The sequence below is a fragment of the Petromyzon marinus genome, chromosome 21, assembly GCF_048934315.1.
Source record: "Petromyzon marinus isolate PM22_M1 ecotype Great Lakes invasive population chromosome 21, UKy_Petmar_22M1.pri1.0, whole genome shotgun sequence".
Classification (NCBI taxonomy): Eukaryota; Metazoa; Chordata; class Hyperoartia; order Petromyzontiformes; family Petromyzontidae; genus Petromyzon; species Petromyzon marinus.
In genome coordinates this window covers 1,907,666-1,927,131 of record NC_133687.1, presented here as the reverse complement: position 1 = coordinate 1,927,131, position 19,466 = coordinate 1,907,666, and the positions used below count along the sequence as shown (strand labels likewise).

The window sequence follows — 19,466 nt, the reverse complement described above, 5'->3', positions numbered from 1 at the left end:
TGCCAGGATAGTAAAGCAATTCACCTGCTTCCGGTCTTAAATAGAGAAAGATGAATCACCACAGAACCCATCAGGTGCAGAGATCAGAGGCGGAGGAGGGGGGGTTATACGATTAAATGCCTACAATAATGCTCAAATTAACAGAGCATTGAATGCCAAACCAAGATGGAGCAGCAATACTGCTAAAAGTGATCAGGTTATTCAAACAAAAATACCATATCTTGAAAAATAAAAAAATGAGAGTAAGATTTGGCACGGTACACGAAATTCAAGACTAGTATCTTGTGTAACGACTCCGGACTTGAGCTTTAGAGGTTTATTTCATTGCACGTAACGTAGCTTGGGACCACGTCGTCATGAGATAATGCCGACATGGAGATCGTATGACCGAGCAGACCGTGACGACATGAAGACAGTGATGATGTGAAGACAGCGACGACGTGAAGACAGAGACGATGGCCCGAGTCACTCTCAACAGCCCCGAACATACCTTCTTAACCTGCTTTTATCCTCGTGGATTATCTGGGGGAATTTCTTCAGCTGTCTCTTTTGGACACTCTGGGGAATTTCCCAATCAAGGACCTCTGGGGAATTTCCCAACCAAGATCCTTCAGACTTGCTGGCACCTTGTCTTTGCCTCCAGTCTCTCTGACACCCTGTCTTCACATCGAGACATGCTGACACAGTCTTTACGATCGGTATGCGTTGTGGTAAATGGGTGATTCGGCCTAGAAGGAAATTGTCTGAAATTGTGTTAGCCGACGATGGCTATTTTTTAAGAGGGGGGGGGTGATGTAATGATAGTGCAGAGCGATAGCGGGACAGTGTGGCTCCCCGGGACCATGGTTTCTAATGGACGAGCTACTGGGACCATGGTTACTAATGGACGAGTTAATGAGGATAATGATCCAATGGCCGGAATGGAGGAGCTAATGAGGATTAATGAGACGGAATCCAATGGCGGGGAAGTGTGAGAACGGCGGGGGGGGGGGACAGCAGGGCCAGGTGCGGTGAGGAAGATTAAGGAATAGGGTGTGGCCGGATCGAGCGAGGATAAATAGTAGCGTGAGCGGAGGCTTGGGGCTGCTTGGTGTGGGGGAACTGTTGTCGTCGTCACCTTGGATCGGGCTGGCTCCATCGTCTGCGAGTTGTCTTGAGATAGGAAGCTGTGTGTCTCAGAATAGAGTTGTCTCATTATTTAAGAGTACGGAGTCAGTTGTGATTACTTGTTCAGTTGTTATTGGACTATATTCTTAATAAATATACAGAAGACAAGACGGCGTCTCTGAGAGGTACATTACACTTGTACTAATGATGACTTGCCTAAGCTATCAACAAAAGGTGTGTATCGGCTTAATTGCTTATGTGGCAGATGCTAAATTGGACAGACGGGTTGAAACATTAGCATACGACTAAAAGAACACCAAAGAAATATTGAATAACTAAAACATATGTCGAAGTTGCGGGACATGCTTGAGAATACGGACACTCAATTGATTTTGATAACGTTGTGTAAAACTAATTATTACTGGCCGAAACTAATTCTAGAATCCATTGAAATTGAGACACTTACAAATAATTTTAACAGCTCTGACGGCTACAAGCTAAGTGTTGCATGGAAGCGTATTATTAAGTAATACTTCTTACAACTGAATTCCTTATAGAGTAAACACATGCTAATTACCTGATTTCGAATCTTATATATGAAAGTCTACGCGCGCCCGCGCTTGCGGGGGATTTGGCTCTCGGACGGTGGGGTTTTCCGACTAAAACATTTGCCGGGTGGCACGCCCCAAGCCCCGCGGTGGGAATGGGCTATTCTGTTTTCCCATCCGTCAACTTTAAATTAGTTTAATTAGCGATTTAGTGACATTAATATAATTATTTAATTATTGCGCGACATCGACCTACCAACTGACAATTGCGTGGGGGTGGGGGGCGGACCCTGCCACGTGATGCGCGTTCGGTCGAGCTGACGGCCACACCACGGCACTCTGTCACGTGAGCATTTTGGGCTATAGTCACTATATATACTGCTATATTCGGTATGTACTACTGTACAGTCGATATATACTGCTATACAGTCAGCATGTACTACTGCAGAGTCGGTATATACTGCTATAGAGTCAGTATGTACTACTGTACAGTCGATAAATACTGCTATACAGTCAGCATGTACTACTGCAGAGTCGATATATATTGCTATAAAGTTACCATGTACTACTGTACAGTCGATAAATACTGCTATAGTCGGCATGTACTACTCTACCCATAGCAGGTACCACCACTGTCGCTTGCCCTGCTGTAATCATAGCAGCTTATACCACACTATGCATGCACTGCTGCAGGGAAAGCAGGTACCACCACACTATGCACTGCTGTAATAATAGCATGGACCACCACATTAACTATGCACTGCTGTAGTGAAAGCACGTACCAAAGTCCGTATGCACTGCAGTAGCTAAAGCAGGTACCACCACTGTATGCACTGATATAATCATACCAGGTACCAGCACATTCAGTATGCACTGCTGTTGTTAAACCATGTACCACCACAGTATGTACTGCTGTTATCATAGCAGCTACCACCACAGTCGGTATGCACTGCTCTTGTGATACCAGCTACCACCACTGTCAGTATGCACTGCCTTTGTGATAGCAGGTTACACCACAGTCACTAGGCACTGCTGTAGTGATACCACAAACCACCACAGTCGGTTTGCACTGCTGTAGTTCAAGCAGGTACCACCACAGTCCGTGTGCACTGCTGTAGTGAAAGCAGGTACCACCACAGTCGGTATGCACTGCTGTAGTCATAGTGCATACCGTCGATGTTAGTGTGTGTGTAAGTCCATGTGTGTGTAAGTCCATGTGTGTATGGCAATGTGTCCGTGTGACAGTCCGTGTATGTGTGTCGATATGTCTGTGTAAGTTCATGTCTGTGTGTGAGTCAATGTGTGCCTGTAAGTCGGTGTGTGTAAGTCAATGTGTGTGTGTGTCAGTCCATGTGCGTGTATTAGTCGCTGTGTGTGCGTGCCTCCATGTTAGTCGGTGTAAGTCCATTTCTTTGCGTGCCTATAGTCCATGTGTATGTCTTAGTCCATGTGTGTGCTTTATTGACCTTTTCAAGGCCTATGATACCATCAGTAGGCCTGGGCTCTGGGTTGCTCTTCGTGCTTTTGGAGTCCCTGACCCTCTGCTCACGATCCTTAAGAACCTTCATGATGGTGAGCGGCCGCACATCAAACTACGTGGATGTGAGTCGGAGCCATTCCCTCTCCACCTTGGGGTGCGACAGGGATGTCCTCTGCCTCCCACATTCTTTTACAAATTTTTGGACCACGTCGTTCGTTAAGCCTTCAATGCCTGTACCGGAATAATTCCCATCTGCTACAGATATAATGGGAGGCTGATCGATGCCCGGGTGTGGTCAGAGATGCCTCCCTATTGGTCAACCACGTTATGTATGCGATGATCTGGTAATTATTTTGTTTTTTTCGGTAAAGTCACGTATAAATAAGAAATAATAAAATAACATAATAGCGTACGACGTTTCGGTTGCAACAAGCAGCCATCAGGTACAGAAGAGCTAATTATGAGAGAGGGGAGACACATAACCTCAGATGTATATACAGACACCCAAGTGGGGGGAACTGACACAGATACAACAGGGGACACGGAGAGAGAAGCATACCAGACAAACAGGGTTTAGCAAAATTTTTGGAAACCATGTAAAGCAACACAGACGGTCGGTCAAAACACAATTAACGCATAGTCCGGTTGATCACGCTATTTCAAAAGATTGCTAAATTGCAAGTAAAGTATGAAACTCAAAATACAGACCGCACACACAGACAACCAAGTAGAGCGAGCCAGCACAGAGACAAGCACACAGTAAAGTTGCCTTAAATAGGCAGAGAAGGTAAGGCTGAGTGACAATGGGACAAAATTAGCATGAGGTATGCATGGAGCCCTGCCCACCTTCTATATCTCTCACTGGGACCTGCGTAGTCAAACAGAACTCGTGTTCCTTCTAGAACACATGAGCAAGGAACTCATTAAAGAACAGGCAGCCAAACATCGCAAAGCTCTCATGAGCAGGAATGCGCTTTTGTATGTAGAGATTACAAAGCAGGGCTGAACGTCTCCGAGTATTTTTCACTGAATATATGAATATGATGCCCTGTATATTTGTGTGTAAGATGATGATGCTGATTTTGAGAATGTGACATTCCTCCATGTAGCCTCACTCTAGATAAGCGTGAGCACTGGGAAAATCTCTCTCGCAGTTTCTATGGGACCGGACTCTGGCCGGCACAGATTTATAATGACTGCACAGGCAATTCCTGTAATTAGCACGCAAGTTATATCGGTCGTACAATAGTTCTTGCGTATCTACTAGTTGGTGTACAAAATGTATTGTTTGTGCATAAATGCATAGTCGTCCATATGAAATAGCAATGTAGCTGATGAGATATTCTGCAACTATACCTTAATTGTGTTAGTTGCGCTTTATTAATATTACTATTGTGCTATATTTAGTGTATCATTTTAATTTATATTATTCATATGCGTTATTAAGAGTGGGTTAGTGGTTACATTCCTGGTGGAGTAGCGATGATTGAGTACTGGAATAGGCGAGGTCTATGCTAGAGTCTCGCAGTGTTTGTGCGACGCATGGTCTGGACTCGAAATACGAACTGTTGGAACAAACCACCGAGTTCAGTTACCACTGGGATCCCTAACAACGCCCAGGCCCTGGAATTGGGAAACAATCGCATAAAGCGATTGCCTCAGGGGGTATTTGACCCAGGGGGTCCCATCCACTCGCTTCATTGGGAACTCGATTCCTGCATCGCACGGTGTGTTTACATAATGACGCTTGATTGCAACGTGAATCGTTTGATGTTACTGATAGCGTTGTGATTAAGTTTACATATACATACATGTTTTTGGGTTTGTGTGTTTTTATTCATTATTTCGGGTCATTACAAAGAATATATATGCGAATATTAGTATTGATATTAATTTTGGAAAAATTTAGATATCCAACATAATCCATATATTATCAGAGCATTTTTTTGCATGTTCGCCACAAGTACGTGTGGTTAATACAGACAGGATTCCTTGAAAAAAATGATGTTGTTTGGTGTTTTAATATCTTAACAACTGTTTTATTATTATTGGTTCTTTCAGTAAAGTCACGTAGAAGGGAACAATAAAATAATACAAAGAAAGGTTAAAACGTATTGTTATATCCCACGGGGGTGATTGACCACCTGGTGAATATGCAGAAGCTGTATTTGCATGGAAACCAACTGTCTGCTTTACCCTCCGGGGTATTTGACAAACTGACTCAACTAACTATCTTGAGTCTGTACGACAACCAACTCTCGGCTCTGCCCGCCGGGGTGTTTGACCGCCTCATAAATCTGAAGGAGCTGTATTTTTCTAATAACCAGCTGACATCTCTCCCCGCCGGGTGTTTTGACAAACTCACCAAGCTCATGACTCTGAGTCTGCACAAACAGCATCTGAAGAACGTCCCTGACGGCCTTTATATCGACATCATCGTGCAGCACTGTGGACAATTAAACAGTGATGCTAGGAACATGGACACGTTCTAGATGACATGGAATGCGGTTGTGACATCACACTAGAACATAGGTCATGTAGAGATAATTCCCGGTAGTGTTTAGTGGCACCCCTCCTCAAAACGTGCAGTGGAATTTCTCCACGTTCTAACCAAATTAAGCTAAACGCTCCACCACTCTGGCCGGCACAGATTGATAATGACTGCACAGGTAATTCCTGTAATTAGCACGCAAGTTATATCGGTCATACAATAGATCTTGCGTATCTACTAGTTGGTGTACAAAATGTATTTTTTGTGCATAAATGCATAGTCGTCCATATGAAATAGCAATGTAGCTGATGAGATATTCTGCAACTATACATTAATTGTGTTAGTTGCGCTTTATTAATATTACTATTGTGCTATATTTAGCGTATAATTTTAATTTATATTATTCATATGCGTTATTAAGAGTGGGTTAGTGGTAAAATTCCTGGTGGAGTAGCGATGATTGAGTACTGGAGTAGGCGAGGTCTATGCTAGAGTCTCGGTCTTGCAGTGTTTGTGCGACGCATGGTCTGGACTCGAAATACGAACTGTTGGAACAAACCACTGAGTTCAGTTCCCACTGGGATCCCTGACAACACCTAGGCCCTGGAATTGGGAAACAATCGCATAAAGCGATTGCCTCAGGGGGTATTTGACCCAGGGGGTCCCATCCACTCGCTTCATTGGAAACTCGATTCCAGCGTCGCACGGTGTGGTTACATAATGACGCTTGATTGCAACGTGAATCGTTTGTTACTGATAGCGTTGTGATTAAATTTACATATACATACTCTATTGAAGATATATACACAGACAGAGATTGCGACGTGAGAACAATAACAATGCAGAACTTGGTTTAACGTAGTAAATTAACATGAATAAATGATTTTGCTCCAGGACTTCCGACATGGGGGGAACAATAACAAAACTTTTCTGCACAGTGGCTTTCACTTTGTCTGGGTTTAAAATAGTCTTAAGGTGGACTGTGATAACCCTAGCGAACACCCCACTTCACTTTTCCTCTCTCCCACCTCTACCCTCTTTATTGTGAATTTTCGTTTCCAAATAGATAGATTCACGCCGCACGTCTTGCCCAGTAAGGCCACTCGCACTAGATGGTCGTTTGGATGATATAACGGGGGTAGTAAAACCACTTTATCACTGCAAAAACCACGATGACATTTTACAAAGACGAGGAGCTCGAGCAATGGCAGGCGGGAGAGGGAAGAGCGGGGAAGCGTGTGGCTGATCGTGCCGAGGTGAGGGAGACTCACGGATAAGCTCTTCGCTGATTGGCTGCTCATTGTGTCCAGCAAACAAACCACACTGGGAGCGATTTGGCAGTTATTCAGATGGACGAGTCCATCTATGCTCAGTAAGAGGAGGGGGGAGACGAAAATAATGGATGCGGTCTGAAAGCCACCTTAAGCGTGATCAATCAATTAAGACCCGAAATGTTTTATCAAATCCTTCCAATGATTGTTAAGCTAGAATCCATCTTTTCGGTTGAAATTGTCTGTGTTTGTATATGTGGATAGCCTCTGAACGAATCTCATGATGGCTTGTAAGCCATCTGGCTACAAGCCATTTGGCTTGCAAGCCATCTGGCATCCATTATTTTCGTCTCCCCCCCTCCACTTTTCCGAACATAGATGGACTCGTCCATCTGAATAACTGCCAAATCGCTCTCCGTGGTGCTAACGTTAAAAAAACGCCACTTTTTTCAAATTTTCTTGCTGTGGTTTTCACACCTGATGATCATTGCTTGTGTTGCAGTCGAAATGTCGTGAATTTTATTGTTTATATTTTTATTATTTTATTGTTTTCCTTCTACGTGACTTTACCGAAAGAACCAAGAATATGAATCCCTGCAGTCACGAAAGCTTTAAATAAAAAAATTAATTCCACTGGGTTGAGTTTACAAGACACAGGCAGCATTTAAAACTTGACGCGTTTTAATCGATTAATTTCTAAAGAAATATATTTTATAAAGGAGCTTCGTTCTCAAGAGTCCTAGACCAAGGTATTATTAACATATAGCATACGTGCACGCATACACAAACATGCACATAATGTACTCAATACACATACGTACGAGTACAATTATAAATGTGTATATGTAAGTACTAATGCACTACATGAAACCCATATGCCCAGTCACCGCATGCCTAACCAGATTTTGTTCGGCCGGAAAGAGGGGGCTAAATGGGCGTGGCTTGGGCTAGAGAAGAGAAGGTATGATGTGGTACGAGAGGATATGGAGCCAAGTGGACTTGCCAATGACTGGTACAAGTGGTGTCAACATCGGCCTCTGTGGAGGAGGCTCGTGAAGGACCCTACTGGGCAGTTGGGGGCAGTTGCCCTCCAACAACAACCAAGGGCAGAAGCGCGATGCTCACAACAACGAGCGGGAGTGCCTTCAAGAAAAGTTGGTGCAGTCGGGATACAGATGGTGCATCAGCCATTCATTTCATTTTGCAAACCCATGGCGCCTGGATCTGTCCCATCACCTCCTGCCAGCGGGTGTTCGACACTTTACGTGGCCTTAAAGTGCACATATCCTGGCACAAGTGCCGCAGTAACGTCACTGCCACTTAGTGGCATATCGCCGTTGTTAGGCACAAACTTGCATACCTAGATATGCGCTAATATACTCAAGGTAGCGTTATTCATGAAAGTGAGTAGTTTTGTCATACTGGGTATACACTCACTAAACGTCATTGCTTTAAAGCAATTTTATACAAAATATCACGGTGTAGTTTTTATCTCATGATTCCATTCATAAAGTTGTCATTTGCTTGGGAATCAGCAACGCCTCTACCCGACGGGGTGTTTGAGATTTACCAAATGATCCTTCATATCATGACCTAGAATTGATATAACAATTGGAATACACTGGAGGAAAGCGCCAAAATATTAATAAAACATTTATATTACGCATTGTCTTGATTTATAACGGCTCGACTATGTAAGTAAGAAAACAAATGCTTTTGGAATATGAGGCTTGCAGTATGGCTGTCTTAAACACTAATCCAGGCACATTTTGGATAATTTACACATCTTGCATTTGTCTGGGAATCGGCTGATGGTGGTTTCTGAGGAGGTGTTTGACCGCCCTGTGAATCTGCAGAAGCTGTTTTTGAATCGGAACCAACTGTCAGCTCTACCCGTGGAGGTGTTTGACCGCCTGGTACATCTGGCGACGCTGCAATTGATCATAAACCTCTTCCACAAGGACGGGCGTAGAGTGGATGCCTGGATGGCGTCCATCTCAAAAGTTTTGATAAATTTTTTCTACAACCGGTGATAAGAGAACCAATTGTGGTGCCTTCAGTTTGTTTGTAGAATGTTCCATTCCAGGTGAAGTATGTATTGGTAAGGCAGTGTCTCACCAGGGCGGTACATCACCATTCAATCCTTGTTGGACCAAATCTTCAATGATTGCAATGTTATCTGGCACAGTAACTTTGAACAAAGGAACTACATCTAAACTAACGAGCAAATCACCTGGGGACAGTGAGATGTCCTTAATTGACGATACAAGGTGAGCTGAGTTATATTTTTTATTCACCTTAATTGTATTATTTTTATATCTACGTGACTTTACCGAAAGAACAAAATAATATGAATTCCTGCAGACACCAACATTTTAAGTCAAAATCCGAGCACTCTTCCCAATGGGGTTTTCGAAAAACTCACTCGGCTAACTCTGCTGGGTCTGAATGACAACCAACTGACATCCAATCCTGCGGCCGTGTTGGATCAGATGATGAATCTGAAGCAGCTATATTTGTACAATAATAATCTGGAAGCTCTACCTGCTGGGGTATTTAACAAACTGACCCAGCTCGCTTATCTGAGTCTGCAAGAAAACCAGCTGAAGAGTATTCCCAGGTGCACGTGCATCGCTAGAGCTGGATGCTTAATACCCATTTGAACCCTGTTCTTCTAAAATGTGTGATCGTGAATATGTAATCAAAGCAGCACTTGGAAAACTTTGGTCTTTTTCACATGTAATGAGTATTACTTTGACACTGATAGTCATTGTACATCCAGCTCTATAGACGTGTAGTGAGTCCAACTGAGTCGCCGACGTTGTCTTTGGAGCAACATTATTTATTCAATAAATCAACATGACATAACACAACCTACACTTGGGTGTTGAATGCTCATCTAGCCATGCTATGGCTATGACAGAACTAGACACGTTTCGCTATCCCGGACCACAAGCTGGGTCCCGGACCGCGTGGCAAGAGGCTCATTTTATCCGACGTGGATCTTCATCACCAGCACCACGAAGAGCCCCTCACGGGGCCCCGGTTAGTATATCGGCCTGGGCTGGCTCCGCCTTTGGCCCTGCCCACCTTCTAGATCTCTCAAGCTCTTTTCCGAAGGCTCACCGAGAGCTCCTCTATACCACGTGACCACCCAGCGGCCCCCGTCCACTGGTGCCCCCCCCTCCAATATCTTCCGGTCACGTGTCGGCAGGTCAACCAGTGTATCATGCCCCAACGTAACCCTGGCTGGCTGACACTCCCTCTCGCTCCCTCACCTGGAGCCCGTACCGCACACTGTACGCGGGGCCTCCGTGCTGACCAGCGCTCACCCAAACCCCGCTAGGGCTGGTACTACGCCCAGCTAGTGGGCTACACATAATGCCAACACATTATCCGCCGTGGCTTCGTAAGCCCGGCACCACACAGTAGCAATCAGTCACTACAGATGCACGCACCCTGCAAACTTCCATTGGGATAGCTTTCAGCTAGTTGTCTCACAAGGTTCAGTTTTCTGAGCTAAATTAGTTTGTCAAACACTTCTGTGGGTGCAGTTGACAGATATTTTTGTCCAACACATCTCGGTTAACTGCGTCTTCATTAAGTGATTGACACGGATAGCACGCGGTTCTTACTGTAATATAGAGTTGCTATAGTGAAGCCCCTTCAAGATGTGTGCATATTGGTGCACTGTGTTGGGGAGGAGATGATATCTCCCTCGTCTTGTACGGAGGAGGACATGGGTTTGATCTCGCACCCTCACGATGGCCGTGGTGTTTTTGGATTCCGTGTGATTTCGGTCCCTCTGGTAGCCCTGTGGATGCCTCTCCATTTCTTCCGGTCGTGCCCTCCACGTTTACAATCATGCGTTTACATTATTTAGTTGCTGTTACTTAAATTATTTGGTTGATCTGTAACTTATATTATTTGGTCTCTAACTTATATTATTTGGTTGCTATAACTTAAATTATTTGGTTGCTCTAACTTACATTATTTGTACTCTTTGGTTCTTTCGGTAAAGTCACGTAGAAATAATAATAGATCACGACATTTTGATCGCCACACAAGCAGTCGTCCTCAGGTGGGAAAGAGAAACAGGCTGCTGAAACAGGTCCTTATATATACAGAGCCGAGAGGGGGGGGGGGTAGCCGTATCGGGCAAGAGGAAGAGGGTGGGGGTTAGAGATTGTGCCTAAGCGAGTGGTAAATCCGAAGAGGCGACCGAGATGGGTGGAAGTCCTGAGCGGTGGCTTTTGTATTATGAGAGATTAGCATGTCAATGCAAACGCACCAACGCAACGGTGGCTAAGCTAGTGAAAACATCCAGCTCGTTAAAAAACGAACTACACCACCTCGAGGGGAGGAGAGACGCACACCGAGAGGCACACCCACGCACAGAGAGAGACACAGACAGATAAACACACGGAGCAAGACGTATAGAGAGACACACAGAGAGGGGGACACATACAGAGAGACACAGAGAGAGAAAACCACAGAGAGACACATAGACAACACCTAGAGAGACAGCCACAGAGAGAGAAATACAGAGAGAGACACAGAGACGCATACAGAGACACACACAGAGGGATACACCCAGAGACACAGAAAGACACCCACACACCGAGACATACACACAAAGTGACACACCGAGAGAGAAACACACATACACATAAATAGACACAAAAGAGAGACACACGCAACATCACAGCAAGTTTTAGACTTCTACAAAAAACGAGAGCCACCACCACATCGAGAGAAAGGGACAACGTTGGCTTTGTTAGTGAGACATTTAGCCCGTTAATGAGCGAATGGATTTTTACACAAGGTCGAGTGGAAAGATATCGCAAATTCTCTTCAAATATGACGTTTCATTACAGAAAGTGACGGTCAAAAATAAATATACACAGCACGGTGCTACATCCGTACGTGACGTCACTGCAAAAGAGCCCCCCGCCATTAATAATCATGAGTGGGTGGACTTTTACACTCCCCCCAGGTCGAGGGGAGCAACATCTTTTTACGGAAATTCGCTTAAAATTTGACGTTTCTTTATTGAAATTTTATTAAAAATAATTGACCTAGCTCCAAGTGATGTCACTCTTCCTTTCGTACTGCAACGACGACAAATTCCGATAATTCCTGCATATGTGATGACGATCAACAAGTGCCAGAGTCAGACTTTTGAAAATGTGGGAATTTACCTCGATGAACCCATATTTTCCCATGGACAGTTGTGTGTGCTCTGTCTAAATCTAAAAATCCTCGGCGGATCAAAGTGTTCATCAAGGATAGTCAACTGCAGGGAAACCTTTTGAACAGTTATAAGAGATTCACACACTGTTGCATACCGAGAAATCTTCCAAAGTCCTTAATTTCATTTTTTCAGTTAAGAACATTGTATTTATATGCAACAATTCCTACAAAAAGCTTACAATCATACAAGAACATGCAAATGTACATCTTTAATATTACAACTTCCGTCCTAGGATGGGAAAAAGGCTAGTATATACAGAATGAGCAAGATGTCGAGGTTGTGACGTGGGTTCGATTCCCGGCCATGGCTGTCTCATCAGCTGAGAGTGATCTGCGGTCTACAACTACAAGTCAGTTGAACTTGTCGGGGAGGCTGATGTCAGGGAGGCTGACCACCGGCTCCTCACTCACGTTGGACCCGCTGCTCCCCTCTTCCGTGTCCTGGAGAGGATTACTGCTCACCAATTCCCCCCCCCCTCGCTGCGGCCCCTCGGGGCATGATTCGTGTCTGGCACTTAGCCACCTGGGGTCAATTTACACACTCTCTGCGCACACTCACGAACACACAGTCACCCGAAATCCGACGTCGCTCCTCTTCCATGCCGCACGCCAATCGCGCGCATGGGACTGGGGGTCGGGGGTCAGAGGGTAGGGACATCACTTGCACACGCGCAGCCGATTTGGGCGTTGTCTCGGAGATTTATTTAAAGGGCTGTATGGACAATCTCACGGGTACGCCACCCGTTCACCTCATGCACACGCTAAAAAAAGGCCGCACGAATAATCTCGCGCGTACGCCGCCCGTTTGCCTCTCGCACACTTTAAACACAAGGGCGTATGAGTAATCTCATGTGCCCCTGTATGAGTCCGCCGCCGCTCACCACACGCACACGCTAACCACGAGCTACATGCATGGGCGAGCGCAAACACGTGGGTAAATACACACTCACGCACAAATACAGGGTACAACGATGCACACCACCATGCGTCCGTTCCACCCTCGTAGAAACCACACAAGGTTTATTCAGCACCAACAGTTTATTCTCAGCGAGTCCGAGGCTAAATTACCCGAGTCGGTTTGAGTCAGCAGGGCAGGTCTAACCTATCTCCCGATGGTCTAAGACCCAATCTGTCCCGCCTCTTTCGAATCACTCTCCCAGGAAAATCTCACAATGGCCTCAATATCTTACTCTCGGGTACTCATGGTTCGCCTCATACGGAGCTGCTGAGTCGGATCCTCGCTGCACTTCGACTCATCACACGGACGTTCGAGTGGCTGGGAAGTCGACGGCCCCGAGCGCTGGCTTGAGTAGAACACGAACTAACCCTATCCCTACCTTCTCTCCTTTTTTTGTTGTCCTCTACATCAAAGATAAATCGGCGCTGATCCGCTGGCCTCCTGTCCAATTAAGTGGCTCGGATTTCCCGCCACTCTCCCTGGGCCGGTGCTCTCTCAGACGTCCACTTTTTACCCTCTTAACAAGCGCATTTGTCCTATCAATCAGGGAACCAGTCCTGTTTTTCCCACCGTTCGTGACTCTATCCCCCCCTACCTACCTGCCTACCGAGCCGTGTGTGTTTTGTGTGTTTTCTACCCGCGGTGGCTCAGCAGCCCCGTCGTGACCATATATTTACAACCCAAGTCACGGCATCGCGGTGCGAGTTAGCCTCGGGGAAGGTCGCCCAATTCCTTGGTCGCAGGAAACCATGAAGTTTGGTCCCATGAGAGGGCTTCTGGGTGAAAACCTGTTGGCCAGGTGACCTCCCCTCGGGGCACGATGTGGGGGTGTGTGTTCATCTGGGGGGTGGTGAGGGAAGAGCAGCGTCGGCCCCGTCGCTCGGAAGTGGCGACGTCGCGGCCACGGCATCGGCAGGACGGCTTCGCTGCTGCGGCATCACAGCTGCAGGCATGGCTCCGATGGAGCGGCTTCGCTGCTGTGGCACCACAAACTGTTTAGCCGCTCTTTCTACATTGAATAATGGTATACATTTAAGTGATAGGCAGAGTAGAAGCAAGATTAACAGTTTAATTACTGAATCCAAATCGCTGTAGCTGTAGTTGTGGTAGTAATACATGTTCAATGAAAAACTTTAAGCATCGTAGACACTGGGATGGTGGGTGTTCATCATACAAATTAAAACTGTCTGTTTATGAAGCGTATATAATTGATCCTAAATTACTGATTTGTCCTAAATTACTGATTTGTCCGAAATCCCTGTCGTAAACTGTGAATCGCGAGACGCATCCATCTGTACAGTAACCCCTGAGACTGCGCCTGTTCAGAGATATTATACAGTGAAGGAAAAAAGTATTTGATCCCCTGCTGATTTTGTACGTTTGCCCACTGACAAATAAATGATCAGTCTATAATTTTAATGGTAGGTTTATTTGAACAGTGAGAGACAGAATAACAACAACAAAATCCAGAAAAACGCATGTCAAAAATTTTATTAATTGATTTGCATTTTAATGAGGGAAATAAGTATTTGACCCCTCTGCAAAACATGACTTAGTACTTGGTGGCAAAACCCTTGTTGGAAATCACAGAGGTCAGACGTTCCTTGTAGTTGGCCACCAGGTTTGCACACACCTCAGGAGGGATTTTGTCCCACTCCTCTTTGCAGATCTTCTCCAAGTCATTAAGGTTTCGAGGCTGACGTTTGGCAACTCGAACCTTCAGCTCCCTCCACAGATTTTCTATGGGATTAAGGTCTAGAGACTGGCTAGGCCACTCCAGGACCTTAATGTGCTTCTTCTTGAGCCACTGCTTTGTTGCCTTGGCCGTGTATTTTGGGTCATTGTCATGCTGGAATACCCATTCACGACCCATTTGCAATTCCCTGGCTGAGGGAAGGAGGTTCTCACCCAAGATTTGACGGTACATGGCCCCGTCCATTGTCCCTTTGATGCGGTGAAGTTGTCCTGTCCCCTTAGCAGAAAAACACCCCCAAAGCATAATGTTTCCACCTCCATGTTTGACGGTGGGGATGGTGTTCTTGGGGTCATAGGCAGCATTCCTCCTCCTCCAAACACAGCGAGTTGAGTTGATGCCAAAGAGCTCCATTTTGGTCTCATCTGACCACAACACTTTCACCCAGTTGTCCTCTGAATCATTCAGATGTTTATTGGCAAACTAGAGACGGGCATGTATATGTGCTTTCTTGAGCAGGGGGACCTTGCGGGCGCTGCAGGATTTCAGTCCTTCACGGCGTAGTGTGTTACAAATTGTTTTCTTGGTGACTATGGTCCCAGCTGCTTTGAGATCATTGACAAGATCCTCCCGTGTAGTTCTGGGCTGATTCCTCACCGTTCTCATGATCATTGCAACTCCACGAGGTGAGATCTTGCATGGAGCCCCAGGCCGATGGAGATTGACAGTTCTTTTGTGTTTCTTCCATTTGCGAATAATCGCGCCAACTGTTGTAACCTTCTCACCAAGCTGCTTGGCAATGGTCTTGTAGCCCATTCCAGCCTTGTGTAGGTCTACAATCGTGTCCCTGATATCATTGGAGAGTTCTTTGGTCTTGGCCATGGTGGAGAGTTTGGAATCTGATTAATTGATTGCTTCTGTGGACAGGTGTCTTTTAGACAGGTAACAAGCTGAGATTAGGAGCACTCCCTTTAAGAGTGTGCTCCTAATCTCAGCTCGTTACCTGTATAAAAGATACCTGGGATCCAGAAATCTTTCTGATTGAAAGGGGGTCAAATACTTATTTCCCTCATTAAAATGCAAATCAATTTATAACATTTTTGACATGCGTTTATCTGGATTTTTTTTGTTGTTATTCTGTCTCTCACTGTTCAAATGAACCTACCATTTAAATTATAGACTGATCATTTCTTTGTCAGTGGGAAAACGTACAAAATCCCTCACTGTGTGTTAACCAGCCGCGTAACCAAAACTTAACACAACACACACACACTGCCCTAACGGGTAAAAATATGGGTGACGTTTCAGGCGATGGCCCATCTTCATAGCACGTAAATGTACGTGCCCGCAACGTCGCCTATTATATGTTTCCTTAATCTAATTATTAGCGGAATTTTAGTCCAGTTCCAGCTCTATCTATTTAATTTCGTCATTCCCTTCGTCTTTTCATCTAAATTTAAATAAGTCGTCCTCCCCCTCCACCAACCAGGGTTGTCAAATAAGGTCACTTCATCCAGCAGCGAATAGACAAAGGAATTTTCATTATTTTTTTTAACAATACCAATCCGCTCTCAATCTTGATGGGTCAATAAAATATAACCAATGCTCTTAATAGGCGTGTTTACATTCACTGTGCTATAGTCTTCATATAACAGCGGAGCGCGAGTGTCTAAACATTGAGGAACTCGCGTCTCTCCCCGTCGGGGTGTTTGACCGTCTGGCTCAGCTGACAGGACTAGATTTAAGCCACAACCAGTTCACAGCTCTCCCCGCTCAGGTGTTTGACCGCCTGGTGAATCTGCAGCTGTTGCATTTAAACAACAACCAGCTGAAAAGTGTTCCCAGGGACACGTTTGACAAACGGAGCCAGTACTACCAGCAACGGTCTCTGCTTGTTCGCTAAGCACTTAGGTAGAGATGACACTCGGCACGAGTAGCGTTCAGGTTATAAAGCTACCGCGTTATTGACATCCACAGTCATCACCATCGTCATGGTGTCATCTGCAGTGTCACTGAGCATGAGTGAATAATAAATGGTGAATCGTGTGAATTATGAGAGCTGATATTGCCCATCGACAAAGCAGAGCCCGTTTCTGGCAGTGCTAGCTCCGTTTGTCAAACGCACCCCTGGGAACGCTCGTCAACTGGTTGTTATACATATGCAGATGCTGCAGATTCACCAGGCGGCTAATCACCCCAGTGAAGGGAGAGGCAAGTTCCTCACTGCGCATGAACCTCAGACACTCGCTATCTGCTGGTCTACGAAGACTCTAGCAAAGTCAATGTAAAGTCAACGACCACAAAGAGCACTGGTTACATTTTATTCACCGATCCAGCTTGTCAGTGGATTGGCATTGTTTAAAACATATACAATTAATTATCCCCTTGTCTATCCATATTTTACGACACTATTGAACAACAAATAATGGTCTAACTTAAGTCAAATAGACGAAGGTAATGACGAAATGAAGTACACGGCTCAAACTGGACTTCACTTCCACGAAGATGTTAGACAATCGTTAATAGCACTGCCTTAGAGTGAAAATATATGAAAGCGACGTTGCAGGCACCTACATTTACGTGCTATGAAGAATGGTCGTCGCCCGAAACGTCACCTGCTATATAGTTTCCCTTTATGGTGGTGTGTGTTTTGTTGAGTTTATTTTGCTATCTGTGCTTGTGCACCACTGCCTGCCAGAGCAGTATTAAGTAATCTGTATAGTTCCACAAGCTGCCATCGACTCGACTTAGGCTGTGACCTCAGGAATACTTTCAGACGGAATGAATACCGACCCTGACCTGGCTGGTGAGTCTACGCGACCTTAACCTGGGTGAGTCCAAATTTACGGAGCTGCCCATAGGAGCAGAAAAGTTGCCTACACTGGCTGACTTACGTGTGGACCTAAACCAGTGGAAGAGCATTAACGGGAGAACAGTGAGCTCTTTCAATTGTGGATTGTATACATATGTCGTCAGCTACATAATGCACGATTGTGGCCTTCTTGTCCATAATAATTGTCTCCACTCTCTTTTTTTGCGAAACTCGGACCCCCCCTTATAGAAATGTGTGCCGGTTTGAAACTTTAACGATGGCCTGTAATGATTACAATAATACAATTACTACCTTAGTAACTGGGGTGCTGCTGTAAGGTAGTGGTCCACACACTGGACTTGCAAACCCAAGGTCGCCGGTGCAGTCTTTCGGTGCGGCAATCAAAACCATGGTGCACGTTTCTTAAATCCTCCCTGCAACCCCCCCCCCCCAGCCTCCCCCACCCCCCGTATCCACCCAGCAGTATGAATTAATAAAAGTCCATTATTCAATCGGCTGAACACGTGCGACGAGGAGAATTTTGGGTACTCTCACTTCTGCCAAGACGTATGACCAGTGTTGACGAGTATGCCAAATACACTCCATAAGGTCTCGCTACAGCGTCCTCGAGTGGAGGCCCTTCGCCATCAGTGACGTGAGTTCGACATCGCTGGGCTGCACCTGTTGCTGTGAGTCAGTAGCAGCAGGTGGAGGCAGCAGTGGCTTTGGGCCGCCAGTGGAGGTGAGCGCCGCTGCTCATGAGCACCGAACGGCCAAGACAAATCCCCCATGCGCCTCGCTCCATTGTTGCTGTTGCTGGCGATGGAGACGTCGGCGGAGTTTTCGCCACAAATCGGATACAAAGGAACATTCGCAAACAACAACAGCACCATGCATCCCGTCTAAGCGGCATCTCTCGGAGACGGATCGTAAAGGCCACGATAAAATGACTCCGAGCTGTTGAACATTCAGGACTAAGCTAATTGCCTCCATGGCATGCAAGAAGGGTGTCCTCCAACGTGTATAACACGCCAAACGTCCCACTGTGCAGACCCTCTTAGCATGGTCCAGAGACTCGGTGATACTTTTTTGGATGACTTATCTTCACTTTGGTTATGCTATTCTGAAGTATCCTGCTACTTATAAATCTAGCTGGTTTATTCCCTGAATATTAGCCCTAACAGGAATGGTCGACAACTGGTCCGCATGCAAATATAACTTCTGTAAATTCACCAGGAGCTCAAACACCCCTGTGGGAACGGTCGTCAGCTGGTTGGCGTGCAGCTGTAGATGCATCAGCTTCCCCAGTTTGTCAAAGATCTTTGGTGGCAGGGACTTCAGTTGGTTAGCTTCCATATCCAGTCGCGTCAGTTCAGTCAATTGGTCAAACACAGCGTGCGGTATCGCCTGCAGTTGGTTATTGTCCAGATACAACTCATTCAAATTCACTAGACGGTCAAAGACCCCGGTGGGTAGAGCTGACAGTTGGTTCTGATTCAAAAAGAGATTTGCAGATTCACCAGCCAGTTAATCACCCGATCAGGAACGACCATCAGCAGATGCCCAGACAAATACAAAATGTGGAAATTTGCCAAAATGTGCCTGGATTAAAGTTCACTGCAGCCAGATTGCCGATCTGAAATTCCACAAGTATTTGCTTTCTTATTTATATTTTCCAGGCATTATACCAAATTAAGAAACAGCGTAATATTACGATGTTTATATGTGGGTGTTTTGCGCCAGTTATTCAATTTGTTATATTAACGCCAGGCCATGATATGCAGGATCAATTGGTAATTCTCAAACATCCTGGTGGTTTGACGCGACGCTGGTTCCCAAGAATATATCAATTT

The 19,466-nt window shown here is 45.5% G+C and overlaps 1 long non-coding RNA gene across 1 annotated transcript in view; it reads left to right on the top strand.

Annotated features, from left to right (window-relative positions):
• Window positions 1–1,087: 1,087 nt before the first annotated feature.
• The window catches only part of LOC142925516 (uncharacterized), a 37,376-nt gene continuing 18,997 nt past the window's right edge, over window positions 1,088–19,466 (top strand). Inside the window, exons 1-2 of the long non-coding RNA XR_012942462.1 lie at window positions 1,088–1,292; window positions 3,131–3,227. This is a non-coding gene — a long non-coding RNA (uncharacterized LOC142925516). The remainder of the gene's footprint in view (window positions 1,293–3,130; window positions 3,228–19,466) is intronic.